The sequence below is a fragment of the Toxorhynchites rutilus genome, chromosome 3 (assembly GCF_029784135.1).
Source record: "Toxorhynchites rutilus septentrionalis strain SRP chromosome 3, ASM2978413v1, whole genome shotgun sequence".
Classification (NCBI taxonomy): domain Eukaryota; kingdom Metazoa; phylum Arthropoda; class Insecta; order Diptera; family Culicidae; genus Toxorhynchites; species Toxorhynchites rutilus.
The window spans coordinates 15,148,342-15,170,532 of record NC_073746.1 but is presented as its reverse complement, the minus strand read 5'-3'; the positions used below and the strand labels follow the sequence as shown (position 1 = coordinate 15,170,532).

General features: G+C 38.7%; 1 protein-coding gene across 5 annotated transcripts in view; it reads left to right on the top strand.

Annotated features, from left to right (window-relative positions):
* LOC129775895 (lateral signaling target protein 2 homolog) overlaps positions 1-22,191 on the top strand; it is a 389,728-nt gene that overhangs the window by 75,266 nt on the left and 292,271 nt on the right. The gene's annotated exons all lie outside the window — the stretch shown is intronic.

Genomic DNA, 22,191 nt, shown 5'->3' with positions numbered 1-22,191 from the left:
CGATGTCGCGATCGATTGTTGACTGGGACATATGGGAATATTGCTCGAGTAAGCGGTCCCTGGCTTCTACGCCCATCGGTTTAACCCTAATTGTGCGAGGTCGAAATCGGACCTCGGATCGGGTTCGGAAGGGAAATTGTACCCAGTAGTGATCTAGTGACCAGAAAGCAGAAACTTGTTTCGCTGAAGCATACAAGGTTGAACGAAACATTAGCAACTGATATCGAACAATGATAAAAAGTTATTGAACTCCAAAGTTCAGATGTTGAACTTGTCCTACAAGGTGAAATCTGTCTCTAGATGCAGATATCCACCACCCTAGTGGAATTGGATCACTTTTAATCAGGGATTCAATTATAATCGACAAAAATACAATCACGCCTATTCTTCCGTCTTATCAATTCCTAAGTAAACAGTGTTGTGTGGAAATTTCTTTCAATTAACCAGTAACAATGATACGATACTCATTTTCAACAATAAACTCGGCAAACCACATTGAACGAACTACAATCAAAGCTTGTCTCGACGGTTTTCCACAGAAGTACGCTTACGTTCTATACCCAAAATAATTATTGACCACATTTTTTGACATCCTAACACATTATTTTGATGGGGCTTGAAAGTATCATTAAAAGTGCTATCCACCCATAGTGGTACGGCATTTTCTCAAGCGAGAGGCGAGCTTGTGTATACTATATATGTCGGAGCAGTATACGAGCAATATAAGAGAGAAACATAAGCAAATAAGCGTGCATCCAAGGTTTCAAGTCAAAATACAGTTACTTACGCTCTCCGTTTCACTCTCAGGAAACACACTCGTATCCTATTTAATTTAATGATGTTCTGCCATATTCTGGTGCATTGATATGATTGAATCCCTGCTTGAAATCGTTTGAAATTTTTTGGGTACAATTCCAAGCTGGCATTCAGCCTGAGAGAATGATGAGTCTGCTTTATACATATAAGAGATGATATCTTCTCTGCCAACGCTAGTTTGGGTGTAAAAAAGAATTTTCATTGGTGATAGGAACTAACTTTGTACACCATTCTACTTCCGTTGACAACGCTTCCGAAATAATATCGATATTCTCCTAGCACTTCGCACTTCCTCCCTTCCTTAGCTTTGTTTTTGAACACCGGTCAAATTTTCTCGGTTTGTTAAATCTCGGTATCGCATTCTCTTCCGAAAATAGATGCCTAAAAGTAACGAACTTGGAATTACACATATTGCTTTCGAAAAAAGTTTTTTTGTTTTTTAGGAACTTTTTAACAGGTTCATTTATTCTTGTATACAGGTTTATTTACACTTGTTTTTAAATGGCAGAATAATTCCAAATTTTCAAAATTCCAAATCATGCGGGAATAGGCAGAATCGGATCCGAACATCATTGCAATGTGCGAAGAGATGATCGAGTTCTAAGCGTCATCTTTCAATTTGATTCTCTCATGTTCAATACTCGAATTTTCATTTCACTCCCGTATCTTTCTGTTATTCGTAGTCCTACGTCAAAATGCTTCAAATAAAAAAAAATGTTCAAATTAAAATTTTAAATTTTTCCATTAAAAATTTGTTTGTGCGAGCGTGAGATTGGAAATTTCACAATATACATGTATAGCGTGATTTTGCTACCACTATTTGTGTTCATCGGTACCATTCATTTAAATTTTTTAACCTTTCCAGCTTTCCAGCAATAACAATTCCTTCATTTGCGTAGCTACTTATTCTATCTACAGATTTGATTCTATATTCTAACATCAATAGTTTAGTTAAATATTCTTATCTGCGAGTTTTTTTTCCAATCTGAGATTTCCCCAGTTGATTCCCAGTACTCGTAAATATCTTCTATTCAACCCTCGAGAATGATCCGAATGTTTACTGTGATACTTTTTGGATTATTCAGAAAAATATGATTTTTCCAGTGCGATGATGAAGCGTGATTTTATAGGCTATTTGCGGTTTATGATTGCCCTATCGAGCCCAAGAAGCTGAAGATCTTTTATTTACAACACACTATTGACCCTTTTTTGATCATTTGATTTTACTGCAAGAATTCGTATCGAGCAAAACAGCTGTGCGTAACATTATCATTAAGAAAGACTGCTGAAGCAGGACTGAGTAATATAAATGAAGGACTCAAAATGAAGTGACATCATCGATTCCTCATCGACATCTACATCGACTCTCTCTTTTGGTCATAACATAGCTATGTTATGACCAAAAAAATAACATAGCTATGTTATGACCACATTCCCGGCCGTATTTGACAATGTGGAAGCTAGGTCAGAACTTCATCTATTGGATTTTATAGCAAACACGAATTGGAACGTTTTTGCATTTAAGTTATTGACTAAAGAAAAAGTTTACGGAGAGAAGTCGATGAAGTCACTTACACACCTTTCCTTCTGAGCCCCTGAAGTAGTAGTAGTATTGTTGTATTTTATGTTTTACTAGCTGACCCGGCAAACTTCGTCTCGCCCAAAACTTATTTTTCGCTATCACATCCACGTTTTCTCTCCACTTTCGAATGAAGATCAATTTCGTTAGCGCAAACATCAAATGAACTAATAACGCTTGTCAATATGTAATTATAGAACATATGCAAATTAATTTTTTCGAACTTTTCCTTTTTTTTTCAGAGTTTTCCGAAAATTTTCAATTGTCATGTTTGAAATATGTGTATTATTTTTATGGGACCACCTCTCCATTCCAGAGGAGGGAGGGGTGTCATACCATCATAGAAACATTTCTCGTACCCAAAAACCCTCACATCCCAAATTTGGCACAATTTGCTTGTTCATTTCTCGAGTTATGCAGAAGTTTGGGTTTTATTTGTATGGCAGCCACCCCTTAGAGAGAGGGGAGGAGTGTCTATTCACCATAGAAACATTTCGTGCCCACTAAAACCTTCACATGCCAAATTTGGCTCCATTTACTTGAATAGTTTTCGAGTTATACAGAAGGGGGGACGAGTGTCTATCTACCATAGAAACATTTTATGCACCCTAAAACCTTCACATGCCCACTTTGGTTTCGTTTGCTTGACTAATTTCCGAGTAGTGCAGAAATTTGTGTTTCATTTCTATGGTATTTTTGTGTACATTTTTGAATAGAATGCGGTACCGAATTCTACCACGTTATGTCATCTAACCCGTTTGAAGGATGCAAGTACATACAGGGAACGGCATTTGATGCATCAAAAGAGAAAAAAATACAGATTTTGAACAATGAAAAACTCAATTTGAATGCAATTACTACACACAATCACAGTCTTAGGTCAAGATCCCGTCCGTGCCCCCAGGCTCAGAGCCATCAACTTTATTACTTTTTTTATTTGGTGTTGAATACCGTTCCGAATCTTATTTCGGACGCTTAAGGCACATGATGCAGAAAACAGATCTAAACTTTATGCACAGGTATTATTTGGTTGATATTTTTAATAAATTAGTTCAATATGCTTTCAAGCTTTCTACTTTGGTACCTATTTGATTGCAAACATAACAAAATCATCGAATAAAATGCTTTTCAAATGAAGCGAATAAGAATCAAACTTCGGACACTAAATCAAATTTCGGACAGATTGAATTCAAATTTCGGACACTTTATTTTGTAATTTTATGGAAGAAAATTACATTACACTTGGTTATATTTTATAGTCAACTGCGAAACACTTACCAAGCAATCCCAGTAAACTGCTAACGATTATGAGAACTTATGAAACACGGGAGAAATTTAAATATTTATGAACGGGTAAATTCTACGTGCTCACGCAAAACAAACGTCAAACACAAACGATAATGAGTGGTGCTGTTAATTTTTCCCTACTATGTGATAATCCAAATGTTATTCTCAAACGAAGTGATAGTGAAACCAAGGGATCACTCTAAAGAAGTAATAGTGATATTAAATTTATAGTTATATCATCATTGCATGAAGCATTTCAAGATATTAGAAGAAAGTGTCCGAAATATGATTCAGAACGGTACTTTTGTACTCGCTCGTCGTTGTGCAGACCGGAATATGTTTTCCTAAAACTTACTTTCAAACTGAGAAGCCTGGGAAAATCGTCATTTTAGATACTAGAGGTGAATGAACTTTCGCGGTTCGAGAATTACGTAAACATGAGCTGAGCTAAAATATAATGATAGTTTGACAATTCTTCCGTTCACATATTTTGGTAGTCCTAGGCATCATATCAAACGTAAAAGGACGTCACCAAATTTATTTGAAACGAAAAACATAATCTATTACAAAAATTTCGATGTATTCCAAAATAATATTCGAGGTGGTAAACAAGTGGATTGCATAATACAATTGCGTAGTTCTACGTCGAAAATATGCGGTCGTGTCCTAGATACAACCTCTTACATTTTTTTTGTATCGTAAGCTCGTCGTTTTATTTTTCTATTTATTTTCAAAAGAAACTTCTCCATCAGCGATCAGCAACATACGAATCACACAAAAGAGCTTTACATGTTCACAAACTGAAAACTGGCTCAGGGATCTCGCTTGTTCGGTTCAGCACGGCAGCAAACTTACCATCCGCAAGGCTTCTGCCAGGAATCGAAAACAAAACTCCGAGAAACTAATTAAAAAGTGTTGCTCCATTCTCGTACACTTCAAAAGTGCATCATCATAACTCCCATAAACATGGGTATGTGAAGGGCCTTTCCTCTCGCTCTTCTTCGCTTTCAAGACAAAACAGAAGGTAATCACAATTTTTCGCCAACCCTTTCCTTTCCTTTTGGGGGCTATTGAACGAACGATCGGACGGACAATAGAACCCGCTGCAAGTCCAGCAATGATATATAGACTTCTCGAGTACTTTGAGTCACGCCGGCACCACCGAACGGAACGAAACATGGGTAATTATTGAGTATGCAAAATGCAGATAGTTGTTCATTTGAATAGCTGTTGCGTTCGTTTTTTGGGCTTGCGTGCGAAACAGTTGGCCGCGGCCATCCAAGCCCCAAAGACCGGTCAACGTGCGCATAAATGTGATAATTTATACCTCATTATCCGCTTGGTCCTCCGAAATCATCGGATGGGAAACGACAGCCCAAATTAGGACAGTTCCAGTGTGGCGTCGAAAGCGTTAAGTGAAAATTATTGTGCAACAATATAATCAAATTTTCGGAAAGCAATTTGAGCCGCCGGAAGGCGATCGGTTTCAGCTGTTCTTCTCGGGAAACCGACATTGGAAGTGGTGTTTACTGGTAATTCGTTTGACCCATCAGAAAAGTGCGCCCCAATGCGATGCGCACAGAATATTTGCGTTTGTCGGACGGTTTGGGGTTTATCGCCCGTAAACTTCGCCACCCACAAATGGTGCACCTTCACGCCATCTGTGCCGAATGAAAGGTTATGGAATCTAGTCTGAGATTGCATGTTGATTTTATTTGTTGTTTGCCAAGTTCCAGACATTGTTTTTTCTTCGTTTAATTGTTTTGCATCCTATTAAAACCGCAACGGATCAAGATCATCATTAAGGTTAAACTATTTATCATATGACAACTAGTGCGAAGGAAGGGTTAAATGAAAATATTTTCCCATAAAACCATCGAGTGAAGAAGCGCCTCTCGCTTGTAGTCGCGCTCGTAAAACCAACCGTCAGCTCGTTTGTTTATTCAAATTTTCGCTCTCACATAGTGCCCCACTAATTAACCGATCCGAATTCATAACCTCAAAATAATATAATTACCATTTCGCTCAAAGGGAACGAGAAGAACGCAATCACATTTCGTTTTCCCCTTCCCTCAGGGGCACATTCAAAGCAGACCTTGGGGCTCGGTGTGTTCTCCATAACTTCATCAACGTCACAACCAGCAACAACAGCAGCAGCAGCAAGAGCAGTGGCGGCGGCGCCGTCAGGAAAATGTTTGATAGCTTGTCCTTCGCTTCGTTGAGCATATGCTTATGAGATGTGTTTTGTTGTTGTTCCTGTTTTGTGCGAGTGTGCGCTTCTGCTCTTTTTGCCCCCCGCCGGAGGGACGGATGGTTAACCATCGACTATGCAGATAAGCGGGCAATCCACCGCCGCCACCGCCACACCACTTTGCTACTACAAGCCATTAAAAAATTTCCCTACGCAAGCGCGCGCGAAAAGCCTACTGTGTTAATTTCCATGCTGCCACTCTCTACGCATGGAAATTGGTCTTCGTCTCAGTTATAATATTAAAATCAGATGTGGGCGCCTTGGATGCGGTAAGGTTAGGTGAAAATGTATATCATTCGGGGTCTTCAGAGTGTGGTTTTTTGATTGCGTGAGGTAGCGGGGGCCCATCATTCACCTGAACGAATGGGATACTCGCGTGTTTTCAAGCAGCAGCTGATCTTTCAGGGCTACCTTGGATACGATTTTGGACACTGGAAAACTTTTTTTTTTATCACATACAGTTATACCTCGATATAAGGCAACTTTATTCACATAGGACTATGTCTTTGATTTATATATAGGAGGGTCACTCTACGAAAAATGTAACGATTCATTGAGAGTTTTCAAACGCATATTACTCAAAACGGTTATGGCGACATATGTTGTGTTATATACCATTAGACTGGAAATTTATCAAGCAATTTGTTTGCTTCAAACATGAACAGTGTATATAGAAAAAAAGTTAACAATTTGACAATTGAAATAAGTATGTTTTTTTGCGATGCACTAACCACTTGCTTTTCTCTCCGACGCGATGAGTAATTTTTGACGTAGGACTACGTCTAACCGGAAGATATAGGGGGTGAAATGGAAATCTAGGCACTGAACAAGTAGGAAAAAATGCAAGATTTGGAACGCTTATAACTCGAGCATTTCTCAATAGATCGCAAAGGTTTTTGCATCAATTGATAGGAAATATATCTACGCATCTATCATAACGAATAACATTTCATTTTTCTTGAGATAAATTATTGAATAGTTGTGAAATATCAAGCATTGTCAAAATGCACTATGTGCCCATTTTTGATTGGTCCATTTTGTGTTCCTCAAATCGTACCGACCAAAACGGGCAACCAGAGCAGCAGCGAAATAGAATGAAGCACGATTGGAAAGGAAAAAGAAAAAAATGAACGAAACATTGGTCGCAGTCTCACACATGCGTAATTCTCGAGCCAGCCAGTCAGCTTAAAAATCCCCGCTCCGCTGCCGTAACGATCATTCTCATTCAAACCGTACACCACATTGGTTCGCATCACACCACATCAACAAGCCAACCCAAGCAGCCATGTCTGGACATGGTAAAGGAGGAAAAGTGAAGGGAAAGGCAAAATCCCGCTCGAACCGTGTTGATCTGGAGTTCCCCGCAAGGGTCGCTAGGCCGAGCGCGTTAGTACCAGTGCACCAGTCCACCTAGCCGCCGTTATAGAGCTTCGGCTGCCGAAGTGATCGAGTTGGCCGGCAAAACTGCTCGCGCTTTGGTTCGGTGGACATCAAGACAACAACAGGCAGACGCAAACGCAATCGCAAAACGGCAGCAGGTAGCAGAAGAAAAAAGTTTGTTCTTTATACAAACTGCTTTGGTGGCAAATCCAGAACAAGGCGGCTTCGAGGGCGTTCGAAATGGTTTTTTTCAAAACCACGAGTACTAAGTTTTCTAAATTGGAACCATTCCATAAAACAAGGCGCTTGTCAGGGCCATTAAACCTTCCAAAAAAGAGTTTAGGAAATACAGTTCAATGCTTTCTAAAACAATATCCAAAATAATAATAAAACACAAATTGATTTTTTCATAATTTGTTTGCCAGGATATGATGAGTATGTGAATTTGGCAGTTGTTCTGAGCTTATTGATTTTCACCAATTCTTAAATTGCTTCTAGATTGAAAGTACAGTAATTCACACTTATCTCGACATTTAGCTAATTGGACGGACCTGTAATGCGACATATTTAGTTGGACATTTTTGTAAACATAGAGATCCAAATTATGACCCCACATTGAAAGTCGACACTGTACCACTGTCATCGCAAATGCTCAATTACAGGTTAAAATTACCTCCAATCCGATACTGAGTGGTGGTAATGCGACGTGCCATTGAATGTAATTTATTGTAAAATATGTCACAAGCTGGATGGGAAGAATTTTTCCAACTGTGAAAGCTGTGGCGAGTGGCAAATGCAATCGCTAAACAGAAAGGTTTAGCCGAACAAGATGGGGATATCGAGTGATAACAAAACAATAAACTCTTTAGATTGAAGATAATTTTGTGATCCTGAAAAGGACCCTTTTTAGCCTGCATGTGAATCCAACGAGCGAACAAATCGTAATGAATGTATTTTTGTTTGTTTGTTTCTTTGTTTTTAAGAGGCTTTAAACTTTGCAGTTCATTCGCCTCCATATGTATTTTTTATCCATCGCTTCCTTTTAACGCTCATTCGTTCGTCTCGTTGGACTCGCCCCTCTGGCTGAATCTGCCGATTTGTCTCTATCCTGTGAGTGTGTACCGCTAGAGTATAAAACACGCGGACCCCAAAAAAATATCTTATTTTCTTTCAAACCGTAAACCCGGCATCGGCATCGATGACGTCACAAAGGAGGACAAGTTAAGGGAAAGGCAAAGTCTCACTCGAACCGTGCAGGTCTCCAGTTTCCTGTTGGTCGCATTCACTGATTGCTCCGCAAGGGTAACTAGGCCAAACGGATTGATTGCCAGTATACCTAACAGCGATTATAGAGTTTCGGCCGTCGGAGTGCTCGAGTTGGCTTGCAAAGCTGCTCACGACAATCAGAAAACCCGCATCAAGAACAGAGCAGCTTTGGTTCGGCGCTCATCAAGGCAACAATTAGTTTCAGTGAGTGGCAAAGTGTTTCTCCGGCACGTCGCATTAAATTGTAATTTACTGAACAACATGTCACAAGCTGGATGGGAAGAAATTTTCCAACTGTGAAAGCTGTGGCGAGTGGCAAACGCAATAGCTAAACAGGAAGGTTTAACCGAACAAGATGGGAATATCGAGTGATAACAAAAACACAACACCAAAGGTTCTTTTCAGAACCATCAACATATTCATAAAGAGTAAACAGTGAACTAATCCATTTTTCAGGTAGATAGGTAGGTATTCACGTAGGAGAAGAAAATAAAACAATATATTTAAAATATATATTTAACAAAAGCTGTCCCCTTTGTATAGTCCTACGTCACTCCGGTTATGTCCCTGACATTACCCACCCGTCTTTTTGCCTAAATTTTCATTGCTCACAATGTGAGTCGAGCATGTTTGGTTGGTTAAAAATGCAATTAATGAATCAACTGGCTGTTGATTAAGAAGATCGAAAGGGTATACTCACGCACATAAGATTATGATAGTTTGAGTAGTCGCGATCTTAGGATTATGCTCCCCATATATGTCTTCCTAAGAATTCCTTTTTTTTTACATTTACATAAGCAGAACTTAGCACCCAATGAGATCTATTCACTACAGCAGCTACACGAACTTCCCAAGAAGGAACTTATGGCCATAGAATACTCAATATATATCACCGGGCTATAAAGTTATTCCCAACAATGTTCCGGACAACATGGCATCGAGAAAGGAGAAAATGATATATTTATCTATAATATAATTCTGTAGTCATAGATTTATTTGACTTAGGCTTATATTTATGTAAATCTTAACTAATTAGACTTGTGTTTGAAAATGATACATGATGTCTCTTTGTTTTCTTCTGCATAGTTGAATAAACAGAAGAAAAGTGTAGTAATGGCTTTAATGGTATTTTTGTGTACATTTTTGAACAGAATGTGGTTCCGGATTCTAGCACGTTATCTCATCTAACCCGTTTAAAGGTTACAAGTTCATACAGGAAACGGTTTTTTCAGGACTTCCATTGGATGTATCAAAAGAGAAAAAATACAGATTTTGAACAATGAAAAAACTCACACAATCACAGTCCTATGTCAAGATCCCGTCCGTGCCCCTAGGCCCAACCTCATCAACTTTTTTTTTTCTCGTTACGATATATCGATTTACGTTATATCGAAGCAAAAAAAAATTTTTGTTGATTGATGATTACTATTACTGATTCATGATTACTTAAAAATGCGCAAAAACTTATTTTCTATCACCCAGCAGTATTTATAAACCTTTCTTATGCCCATTTAAAATAATTTTCGTAGACAAACATGATCAGTTTAAGGTAGAGGCCTGATAGCCGGATATACGGCAGTCGGATATTCGGTTTTTTTCATTTGTGAATACGAAACTGGATGACACTGCATTTGTGCATGAAGCGAATAAAGGATTACATTTTAGAAGAAATAAACACATTTTTAAATAAAAATAATAAGCAATGAATAAATTTCCCGTTTCCGTGGATATTTGGGTTTTTTTTCTGATAAGGATTCAACTACTTAGGAGAAGATCAGAATTACTTAATTGCAAAAATTTATTATTTACTAGCTAACCCGGCAAACTTCGTCCCGCCCATTTACTTGATTAATTCTCAAGTAATGCAGAAATTTGTGTTTTATTTGTATGGCAGCCACCCCTAAGAGAGAGGGGAGGGGTATCTAACCACCATAGAAACATTCATTGCACCCTAAAGTTTCCATATGCCTAATTTGGTTTAATTTGCTTGATTAATTCTCGGGTAATGCAAAAATTTGTGTTTCATTTGTACGGCAGCCCCCTCTAAGAGAGGGGGAAGGAGTATCTTATCACCATAGAAACATTTATTGCATCCTAAAACCTCCACATACCAAATTTGGTTTCGTTTGCTTGATTAATTCTCGAGTAATGCAGAAATTTGTGTTTCATTTGTATGACAGCCCCCCCTTTGAGTGGGGGAAGGACTGTCTAACCATCATAGAAACATTTATTGCACCCTAAAACTTTCACATGCCAACTTTGGTTTCGTTTGATTGATTAATTTCCGAGTAATGCAAAAAATTGTGTTTCATTTGTATGGCAGCCCCTTTTAAGAGAGGGGGAAGGAGTATCTTATCACCATAGAAACATTTATTGCATCCTAAAACCTCCACACGCCAAATTTGGTTTCATTTGCTTGATTAATTCTCGAGTAATGCAGAAATTTGTGTTTAATTTGTATGGCAGCCCCCCTTTGAGTGGTGGAAGGACTGTCTAACCATCATAGAAACATTTATTGCACCCTAAAACTTTCACATGCCAACTTTGGCTTCGTTTGCTTGGTTAATTTCCGAGTAATGCAGAAATTTATGTTTCATTTGTATGGCAGACTCAACAACTCATGAGCAGTGTTGCCATATTTAAATCTGTACCAGAGGGGTTAAAAATCTTTCTCTCTTTACTCATTTATTCACTACAAACACTAGAGGAGATGTGTCTAAAACGCGTGTGCCGGGCAATTTGATCCGCCTGATTTTCTCATAAACCAGCAAGAATAGAAATGCAATGGATATAGGCAATCGTGCTAGTCAATGATAGAATCCTACCATGCAAGTTTTACATTCGTAACATGCTTTAAAAAAATAAGAAAAATAATTTTCTTTGGAAGCGAGTTTCGATGTAATTTTCTACATCATTTCTATAAGGTTTTTGTAGCTTGAAACCGATTCAAAGGCGATAACTGTGGGTCATATTTATTGAGGTGAGTGAATATCTCAGATTAAGAAAATGGTAAGAAAGGATTCTTTTCTTTCTCAATTTGATATTTTCCGCATCAGCTTACCATCGAGCAGTATGACATACCCTCGATCTGGGCAATTTGCTCGCTTTCGGCCGTGAACATTCTCACGAGAGAAATAGTTTGTATGTGAGGGATGCTAGATGATTTTTTCAAATATCTCTGCATGGCACGAATAAATGTATTCAAATGTAATCATAATGAACAAAAATGAGCAAACCATCACGATATTTCCAAATCATGTTCGATAAATCACACAAACAATTGTTTTCACATGCTTTGAAATGACCTCAGTATGTTTTCACAAAATTAAATGTCTTGACAACGAAAACATGTCTTCACATCTGGCATCTATATTATGTGCTCAGAGAATACAGTGAAACAAGAGCGCGGACTGGAGAATTAATGCACGAATACTGGGAGAACACGCTAACCGGAGGAACGGTTTCTTCTCTTTGCTGGTGGGCATGAAGGGAATAGATTGATGGAATCTCTCATTTATACAAGCTGTTTCTCTGAGCTTTATAGTCTCTGAGAGAAACAACTTATGGGCATATTATACTTCTGCTGGGCAATTTAACACCGTATGATTGGAAATTTAGAATTTGGGCGCCTTACAAAATAAAATTCGTAGCACTTTTGTTATTCACTTTTGTCAAGATAAATCCATTCGCGCTTAGGGGGTGCGTATTACACACTTCTCCTATACATTTACATTTGCATGTACAGGTAAACTTCGATATAACGTACATTTCACTTTCAAAATTGTACGTTGTATCGAATTGTACGTTATATCGAAGCATAATAAAGAACTCACAAACGTAGTCTATAATACATTATTGTTTTGCTGCTTTAGTAAAGTTAATGAATAACTTCAATCAGAAGACGAAGACAGCCTTTCTCATGATGTTTCCCTTCGTACTGTTGATTAAAGCTTGGTTCATTTTGAATCCGGAATCACAAAACCAGCTGTATTTCGGGATTGATTGAAGGTACAAAACTTGTTTTAGCATCACAATACAGATAATTCATTGTTCTATCAGGAAACAAAAATTGATTTTTTTTTTCCTCTACACTTTGGAAATGTGTACGTTATATCGAGGTAAAATGTACGTTATATCGAGTGACGTTATATCGAAGTTTCCCTGTACTTCGTGTGTTTTTACTCCGCCGTAAAATTCGTCATGTAGGGGAGATGGGCGCAATACGGACATGTTAAGGAAAACTTCAATTGTATCTTTGGAAATTCATGTTTTCCAAAACTTAAAAGCAGTTTCTTTTCAAAATAATTGGCCAAATGTTTTATAAAAATGTGTTTTTTCATGTTTTTACTGAAAACAAAACAAGCCGAAAAGTAGAACATATTCATCGATGCGGATATAAGGGACATGTAGTGTGGAGATTATGGACAGGTTAATAATATACGAATCGTAGAAGTTTATCGCTCGCGAGAGGAATAATTTCGCTCTCTCTCAGTGTTTGTGCGTCCAGTAAGTGTAATAGAACAAAAAGAGAAAGCAATATAAAAAAGTGTTCAATATTATTCCCTTCACTTTCCATCATGGATTGACTGTCCCCCACCCCACCAGTCCAATTATTTCAATAATTGAAATTTGCCACTTACGAATGAATTTTCTTTTCCGTACATACCTAATATCGCTTCTCTGTGCGAATTCAGTTTTGCAATTGAACCACTCAAAATCATTAATATCGAAGCCGCAAAAATTACATCCAAACGCGGAATCGTGTTCGATTTTCGCTTTTTGTTTCCCTATTTCCCTTTTGATCGGTATTCATTGTCATAGGATGGTTTAAATATTCTAGAATAGCATGTAGAAGGGGTTCCCATCAACAGAAATTTAAAATTCATAATGCATTTATACAAATCAACATCCCTGTCCATCATACTCCTACTGTCAGTCTTTATTTATTCAATTTATTTATTCAACAGAATCTGTACCAAAAATAACGAAAAAAAATCTGTACCTTTCCAGATAAATCTGTACGTATGGCAACACTGCTCATGAGCCGGGCCAACTTCTTTTACTTTCCTTCCGTTATTTTATTTTTTAGTTGAATATGTCCCTGCTCATTTACTACACAAAACATAAAATCGCACAAAAAACAGGTTTGACTGTATATCGGGGTTTCAAACAGTTGAGTCTTTTTTTTTTATTCCGTCGAAACGCTAATAATATTTAGTATATGACGTGTAACATCGGCTAATTTTCATAATAAGTGCCGTGGAATATGTATTTTTAATGTCGCATTAATTACCCGAAAAGCAATTGCCGCTTCTTACATCTTTATAAATAAAAATGGTTTGCGAAATCTGTTGATAAGCGCTAAACCCGAAAAAGGAATCCATCGAATTGAACCGTCTTTATTTTGTTGTATTCTTTTCTGCCCGTAGATCAATATTACGGAGAGAATAATTTGGAAATTTCCCGAAAACTCTAGAGGAAAGTCGGAAAATTAAAAAAAAATAATTCCCATATGTTCTACAATTACATCATGATAAGTTTTGTTAGTCTATTCGATGTTTGCGCTAACGGAATTGATCTTTGTTCGAAAGTGGAAATGGAATTTCAGATGAAATAACGCACTCTTATATCTTCTGTCTAAATAAATAAAAATGGATCGCCAAATCTTTTGGTAAACTCCAATATATTATGTACAAGAATAATTTGTTACATTAACAAAAAAAATCAAATCTTCCGAAAAAAAAATTAAAACCTGCCTTTCGATTTGCGATGCGATCATCATTTATTGAACAACTAATCATCAAAGACGAAGGGGGATTTTTTTCTTGAATTGAAAGACGAATAGGAATTCAACAATCGGTAGTTGATAAGGTTAATTTGATTTTCTATTGAATTAGTGGGCAAAAAATTGTGCAAATTCATTGAAGAGAAAGTAAGAAATCGGGTTTTTTTATTTCTTCCCGATATTTTTGTCCACTACATCAACAAACACCAAGATAAAAATTTGTTCGTAAAATATTCACCATCTTGGGAGTTTAAGCTTTTACATCCCATCTCTATACGTTCTTACTAAGTACAAAAAAAATGTATTTTATTTGTACACCCAGGTTTTTTTTCAGGCGGGGAAGACGTACCTCGTAAAAAAACAGCGTGAAAAACCGCGTTAATTGGAAAATCCGCGTAAAAAACCTCGCAAAAAAATCCGCGTAAAAACATCCTGGGTGTAATGAAAAAATCAGCAATTACTTTTCAGGTAACCTAATACATAGATAAAATGAATTTTACAAAAAATATCGTATATATTCGAACCTGGAATACATTGTTTGACAATTGGCAAAATACATTAAATGTAAATTTTCGACTTTATTATCTGTCAAAATGGTTAGGGATTGCATTACCGTGCCAAAATTTCAATAACCGGTTATTCGGTAATGAAAATTTCATTACCGGTAAAACCGGTAAATTACCAGTAAAAAATATGTTTTAAAATAAACAATTTTCTTGAAGAAACAACTTTTTTCATAATGATTAGTTTACAGAAAAACCCTTTTGCAAGTTTTCGATACTTAACAGTTCGGCTGAAAGCAATGATTATCTCTCTTGATGTCTAATTTAAATAGAGAGGTCGGAGATATCACTGTTTTACAGTGGAATTGTCGTAGTCTTATCCCTAAATTGGATACATTCAAATTTCTAATTCATAAACTCAATTGTGATGTTTTTGCTCTATCCGAAACCTGGCTCTCTTCTCAAAATGATCTCTCTTTCCACGATTTTAATATAATACGCTTGGACCGCGATGACAGATACGGAGGGGTACTATTGGGGATCAATAAGTGTCACTCATTTTTTAGAATTGACCTTCCACCTATTGGAGGGATCGAAGCTGTTGCTTGTCATGCAAACATCAGAGGCAAAGACCTCTGTATAGTCAGCTTGTATTGGCCTCCGAGAGCTGCGGTTAGCCGCAAGCAACTTGTTGACATGTGCTCACTTCTTCCTGAGCCACGATTGATCTTGGGAGACTTCAACTCTCACGGAACTGCCTGGGGGGAACCGTACGACGATAATCGTTCATCGTTGATATATGACCTTTGTAACAGCTTCAATATGACCGTTTTGAACACTGGGGAAACAACACGTGTACCTAAACCTCCTGCTAAACCAAGTGCTCTTGACCTCTCGCTTTGCTCGAACTCACTATCGTTAGATTGCAAGTGGAATGTAATCCAGGATCCCAACGGTAGTGATCACTTGCCAATCAAAATTTCCATCACCATTGGGTCGAATTCTTCTGAATCTATAAACATGGCATATGACCTCACAAGACACATTGACTGGAAAAAATATGCGGACGCGATTGCTCTAGCCATCAATTCCAGAGATGGTTTGCCTCCATTGGAGGAGTATAACTTCATTTCTCGTTTGATCTATGACAGCGCGGTTCGCGCTCAAACGAAACCCATCCCAGGTTCCACTATTCGTCGAAGGCCTCCCAATCCATGGTGGGATGGCCAGTGTACCAAGCTTTATGGAGACAAATCGAATGCATTTAAAGCTTTTCGGAAACGTGGAACCATTGAGAATTTTCAAACGTATTTGGACCATGAAAATCAATTTAAAAACTTGATCAAAGGGAAAAAACGTGCTTATTGGCGAAATTTCGTGGGAGGTTTATCACGAGAAACGTCAATGAAAAAATTATGGAAAGTGGCTCGAAACATGAGAAATCGCTTCCATCCAATGAAAGCGAGGAATATTCACATCGATGGATTTTTAATTTTGCATGGAAGGTTTGTCCCGATTCCGCTCCAGTGCAAAGAATTATTCGAGATATACCACAAGATAGGTGCGATCTTGATTCCGAGTTTTCGATGGTAGAATTCTCTCTTGCTCTCCTTTCTTGTAACAATTCTGCTCCAGGAACGGATAGAATTAAGTTCAACTTGTTAAAAAACCTCCCTGATGTGGCGAAACATCGCTTGTTGAACTTATTCAATCGGTTTCTGGAGCATAATATTGTTCCAGATGATTGGAGACAAGTACGAGTTATAGCTATTCAAAAACCCGGAAAACCCGCGTCCGACTTCAATTCGTACCGCCCAATAGCAATGCTGTCTTGTATACGGAAATTGTTGGAGAAAATGATCTTGTTTCGCCTTGATCGATGGGTTGAAACGAATGGCCTACTCTCAGATACACAATATGGGTTCCGCAGGGGCAAGGGGACGAATGATTGTCTTGCGTTGCTTTCTTCAGAAATTCAAATGGCTTACGCCGAAAAAAAACAAATGGCTTCAGTATTCTTGGACATAAAGGGGCCTTTGATTCAGTTTCAATAGAGGTTTTGTCAGACAAATTACACTCTCGGGGTCTGCCGCCTCTATTGAATAATATGTTATATGACTTGCTTTGTGAGAAACATTTGAACTTTTCTCACGGAGATTCGGCAGTAAGTCGGGTCTCTTACATGGGACTCCCCCAGGGTTCATGTTTAAGCCCCCTTTTGTACAACTTCTACGTAAGCGACATTGACAATTGCCTTACACAAAATTGCAACCTAAGACAACTTGCAGATGATGGAGTGGTGTCTGTCGTAGGATCAAACGAATCCGACCTGCAAGAATCCTTACAAGATACTTTGAACAATTTTTCAACATGGGCCATTGGGCTAGGGATCGAATTCTCCACGGAGAAAACAGAGATGGTGGTTTTTTCTAGGAAGCATAAACCAGCAAAACCAAAGCTTCAACTTTTGGGTAAACCGATCACTCATGCTATGTCATTCAAGTATCTTGGGGTCTGGTTCGACTCTAAATGTACTTGGGGGGGCCCATATTAGGTATCTGAGTAAAAAATGTCAACAAAGAATAAACTTTCTCCGTACAATTACCGGCACCTGGTGGGGAGCCCATCCCGAAGATCTTATAATGTTGTATCGAACAACTATTCTCTCAGTGATGGAGTATGGCAGTTTCTGTTTTCAATCAGCTGCCAAAACACACCTCATTAAACTCGAGCGAATTCAGTATCTTTGTCTCCGTATCGCGTTGGGATGTATGCCCTCAACGCATACCATGAGCCTCGAGGTTTTGGCCGGCCTACTCCCACTAAAAGATCGCTTCAATTTATTATCTCTTCGGTTCCTCATCCGGTGTAAGGTTATGAACCCATTGGTGATCGGAAATTTTGAGCAGCTGATCGAGCTAAATTTTCATTCTGGATTCATGAGCTCATATCATGAATTCGTCTCCATGCAGGTTGTTCCTTCTTCGTATATTCCCAACCGTGTTTGTTTTCCTGACTACATCAATTCCTCTGTGCATTTTGATCTGTCCATGAAGCAGGATATCCATGGAACATCAGACTATCTTCGATCGAGGATCGTTCCAACGATCTTCGATGCAAAGTATGGGGATATCAATTGTGATAATATGTACTTTACTGATGGGTCCTCTATGAATGAGTCCACAGGATTTGGAGTGTTCAACGTATTTTTTAGCACCTCACACAGTCTTCAGTGTCCTTGCTCAGTATATATTGCTGAATTGGCAGTAATACACTGGGCGCTGGACAGCGTCGCCTCACGACCTGTTGAACACTATTACATTGTAACGGATAGTCTTAGCTCTGTCGAAGCTATCCGTTCAGTGAGGCCGGAAAAGCACTCGCCGTACTTCCTTGAGAGAATACGAGAAATTTTGAGTGCTTTAACCAGACGCTGTTATGTCATTACCTTTGTCTGGGTCCCTTCACATTGCTCAATTCCGGGTAATGAGAGGGCTGACTCATTAGCAAAGGTAGGTGCAATTGAAGGCGATATTTATCAGCGTCAAATCGCCTTCAATGAATTTTATTCTTTAGTCCGCAAAAATACCATAGTTAACTGGCAACGCAAATGGAACGAAGATGAATTGGGCCGGTGGCTCCACTCGATTATCCCTAAGGTTAGCCTCAAACCATGGTTCAAAAGTCTGGACTTGAGTCGGGACTTTATTCGCACCTTCTCCCGACTCATGTCCAATCACTGTTCGTTAGATGCGCTACTCTTTCGTATTAATCTTGCCGACAACAATCTTTGTGTTTGTGGCCAAGGTTACCACGACATCGAGCACGTTGTTTGGTCGTGCGAGCTGTATCTTGTCGCCAGATCGAATTTAGTAGTCACCCTTCGGGCCCGAGGAAGGCAGCCCAATGTGCCGGTGAGAGACGTGTTGGCTCGGTTAGACCTTGATTACATGTCCCAAATATATGTATTCCTTAAAGCTATCGATATTCGTGTGTGATTGTCCTTACATCCTTAGTTTTTCCTTTTCCTTTTCCTTTGTGAGAGATCGGATCCCTTCTTAAGAATAAGATGAAATGTAAATACATATTAGATATAAGATAGGTTTAAGAATTGAGTGTGATGAGTGTGATTGAGAGTGTGAGTGTGATCATTGTCAATATATCCTCATATCCCCTCCTTTTCCTGAAGAAAATATGTCACCCTTCTAAACTCGAGTCGACCGCGAGTAATCGGTTTCCTATATTATTAACATTAGAATTAAGGAAAAATGTTTGTATACTAGTGACAATACAGTAAGGAGTTCGGCTCCTTTAAACCTATGTAACTGAGCCTGTAAAAATAAACGATTTAAATAAAAAAAAAAAAAAAAAAAAAAGTTCGGCTGAAAAGTTTATAAGGTAACACAGTGAAACTATTTTTTTTGCAAAATTCAATTTCATTATTCAACACAATTGCTTTCGAGGGTGATATAGCGATTATAGCGATCTTACAACTTGATACCATTTTTATAGTACTCTTTCGGTTTTTCCAAAATAGGCAAGTAGATTTTAGCAAAAGGCGCCATCCAGACGTCATCCTTATGAACTTTTTAGCCGAACTGTTTATTTGTTGGTTACAGTAATACTTAAAGACACAGAGAATGTTAATTTTGTCGTCTTCTATTCTAGATGAGATCTCATCAACAAAGTTTCCAACAGAGAAAAACGCCCGTTCATAGTTCAATTATGTTGGGCGCACAGTAAGAGCATCGAATACCATTCTCATGTATTTAACTCTGATGCCCTCTGTACGAAAACTCTCTGAGGGTTTTCAACACTCCGTTTATAGACGTAGAGCTTGGCCTGGACGTTGATATCTTTGGTTGTTGCAATCGACGAACAAGTTTTTCCTTGATGCTCAACTGTTTTGCATCGTCAAATTTTAACAAGTCAGGAACAATTTTAAATGCCTGCTTGATCAATACAGTCCGTGACGTTTGATAGAAGACGCCAAAGTCGTCATTAATTGTGTCACGATCACGTGTAGAATAATTATTCATATACGGGAACAAATCACTTGGTTATTACCTACTCTTGACTGGACATACCTGAATGCCTGTCAAAATGTTAATGAAATGGCCTCCGATTTCTGTTTCACCATTCAACGTTGGTTGCGGGAGAATGTACCCCACAGAAGACGTCCAGTTTCGCCTTCTTGGAGTACGGCTTTACTTCGACAGCGAAAAAAAACGCCTGTCAACGAAAACATCGTGTTCTACAATCGTCTGACAGCAAACTCAGATTTCAACATGCAAGTAATGCGTACCGTAAGCTGAATTCAACTTTGTACAAGGCCCACGTCTTGAGAATGCAAACCAATCTGCGACAAAATCCGAGAAACTTTTGGAAATTCGTCAACAGTAAGAGGAGAAACTCAGCCCTCCCAAGCAACGTGCTCTATAACGACGTCGAAGCGAATACTCATACTGAATGCTGTGAGCTTTTCGCCAAGTTCTTTACATCCGTGTTTGACCATATACCAGCCAGTGAAGCTCAAATTAAGTTTGCCTCCTTAGGTGTTCCTTCGGACGTCATAAGTTTGACGACGTTCGTGATCTCCGCTGCAAAAAATTGAAAAGTTCGCTTTCGCCGGGTCTTGACGGCATACCATCGGTATTGTTCTGCGCTGCTGATCTAGCCGAGCCACTTTCTGTCATCTTTACCCGATCACTCAATGATGGAGTATTCCCTGAAATTTGGAAGGAGTCTTTCATGTTTCCTGTCTTCAAAAACGGTAATAAGCGAAACGTCAGGAACTATCGTGGAATAACAAGTTTGTCGGCTGCGTCCAAGCTATTTGAGATCATCGTCAGTGAAGTTATTCTTACTCAAATTCTTACTCAATCTACCGATCTGCACGGCTTCATGCCCGGCAGGGTCGGTTACTGCTATGGAGGGCAAGGCTCAAGTCGATGTCATCTATACCGATCTGTAGGCGGCTTTCGATAGGATCGACCACAACATACTATTGGCTAAACTATCACGTCTCGGATCATCTGCAAAACTCGTGTCGTGGATGAGATCATACCTGACGGAAAGAAAACTGCGCGTTAAAATTCATGGCTGCGTTTCCTCGTGCTTCTGCAATTCTCCCTCAAGGAAGCAACTTAGGCCCTTTGTTGTTCATATTATTTTTTAATGACATTGCTGCGAAATTAGGGTTGAACTGCAAATTAATTTATGCTGATGATTTGAAAATATTCTGCATGATCCGTTCAGCTGAAGACTGCCAACGCTTGCAACATTTGCTGAATGTGTTTGTTGACTGGTGCCATCTGAACAAACTGATTATTTATCAGCGTACCGAAGTGCTCCGTCATGACGTTCCATCGTTCCAAAAGTCCGTTACAGTTTGATTACTGCATCGACGGTGCTTTGCTTGAAAGAGTTGAACAAGTTACTGACCTCGGAGTAGTGCTGCGTCATCTACCTTGGCGCGATCCATTGAATCTTCCTGCTTACCCGGATCGATGCAGAATTTTAAGCCTGGACACTCTTGAGAGAAGACGCAGAATACAACAGGCAATTTTCGTATCAAATCTGTTCAATGGGGAAGTTGATTCTCCTCGGCTACTTTCATTACTGGACCTTCGTGCTGCTCAACGACCTCTCCGACAGCGATCTTTGCTACAGAACAGATTTCATCGTACTTTATTCGGATACAACGAACCGCTGTCGTCGATGATTCGAACTTTCACATTGGTGGAGGATCTATTTGATTTCGGCGAGACATCCAACCGCTTTAAAAACAGACTAACTAGTTCGTCGATTGTATAAATAATTGTACTATCTATCTATCTATCTATCTATCTATATATATAAAAATGGAGTGATGTCTGTCTGTCTGATTCTTATAGACTCGGAAACTACTGAACCGATCGACATGAAAAATGAAACATAAATTTCTGCATTACTCGGAAATTAACCAAGCAAACGAAACCAAAGTTGGCATGTGAAAGTTTTAGGGTGCAATAAATGTTTCTATGATGGTTAGACAGTCCTTCCCCCACTCAAAGGGGGGGCTGCCATACAAATGAAACACAAATTTCTGCATTACTCGAGAATTAAACAAGCAAATGAAACCAAATTTGGCATGTGGAGGTTTTAGGATGCAATAAATGTTTCTATGGTGTTAAGATACTCCTTCCCCCTCTCTTAGAGGGGGCTGCCGTACAAATGAAACACAAATTTTTGCATTACCCGAGAATTAATCAAGCAAATTAAACCAAATTAGGCATATGGAAACTTTAGGGTGCAATGAATGTTTCTATGGTGGTTAGATACC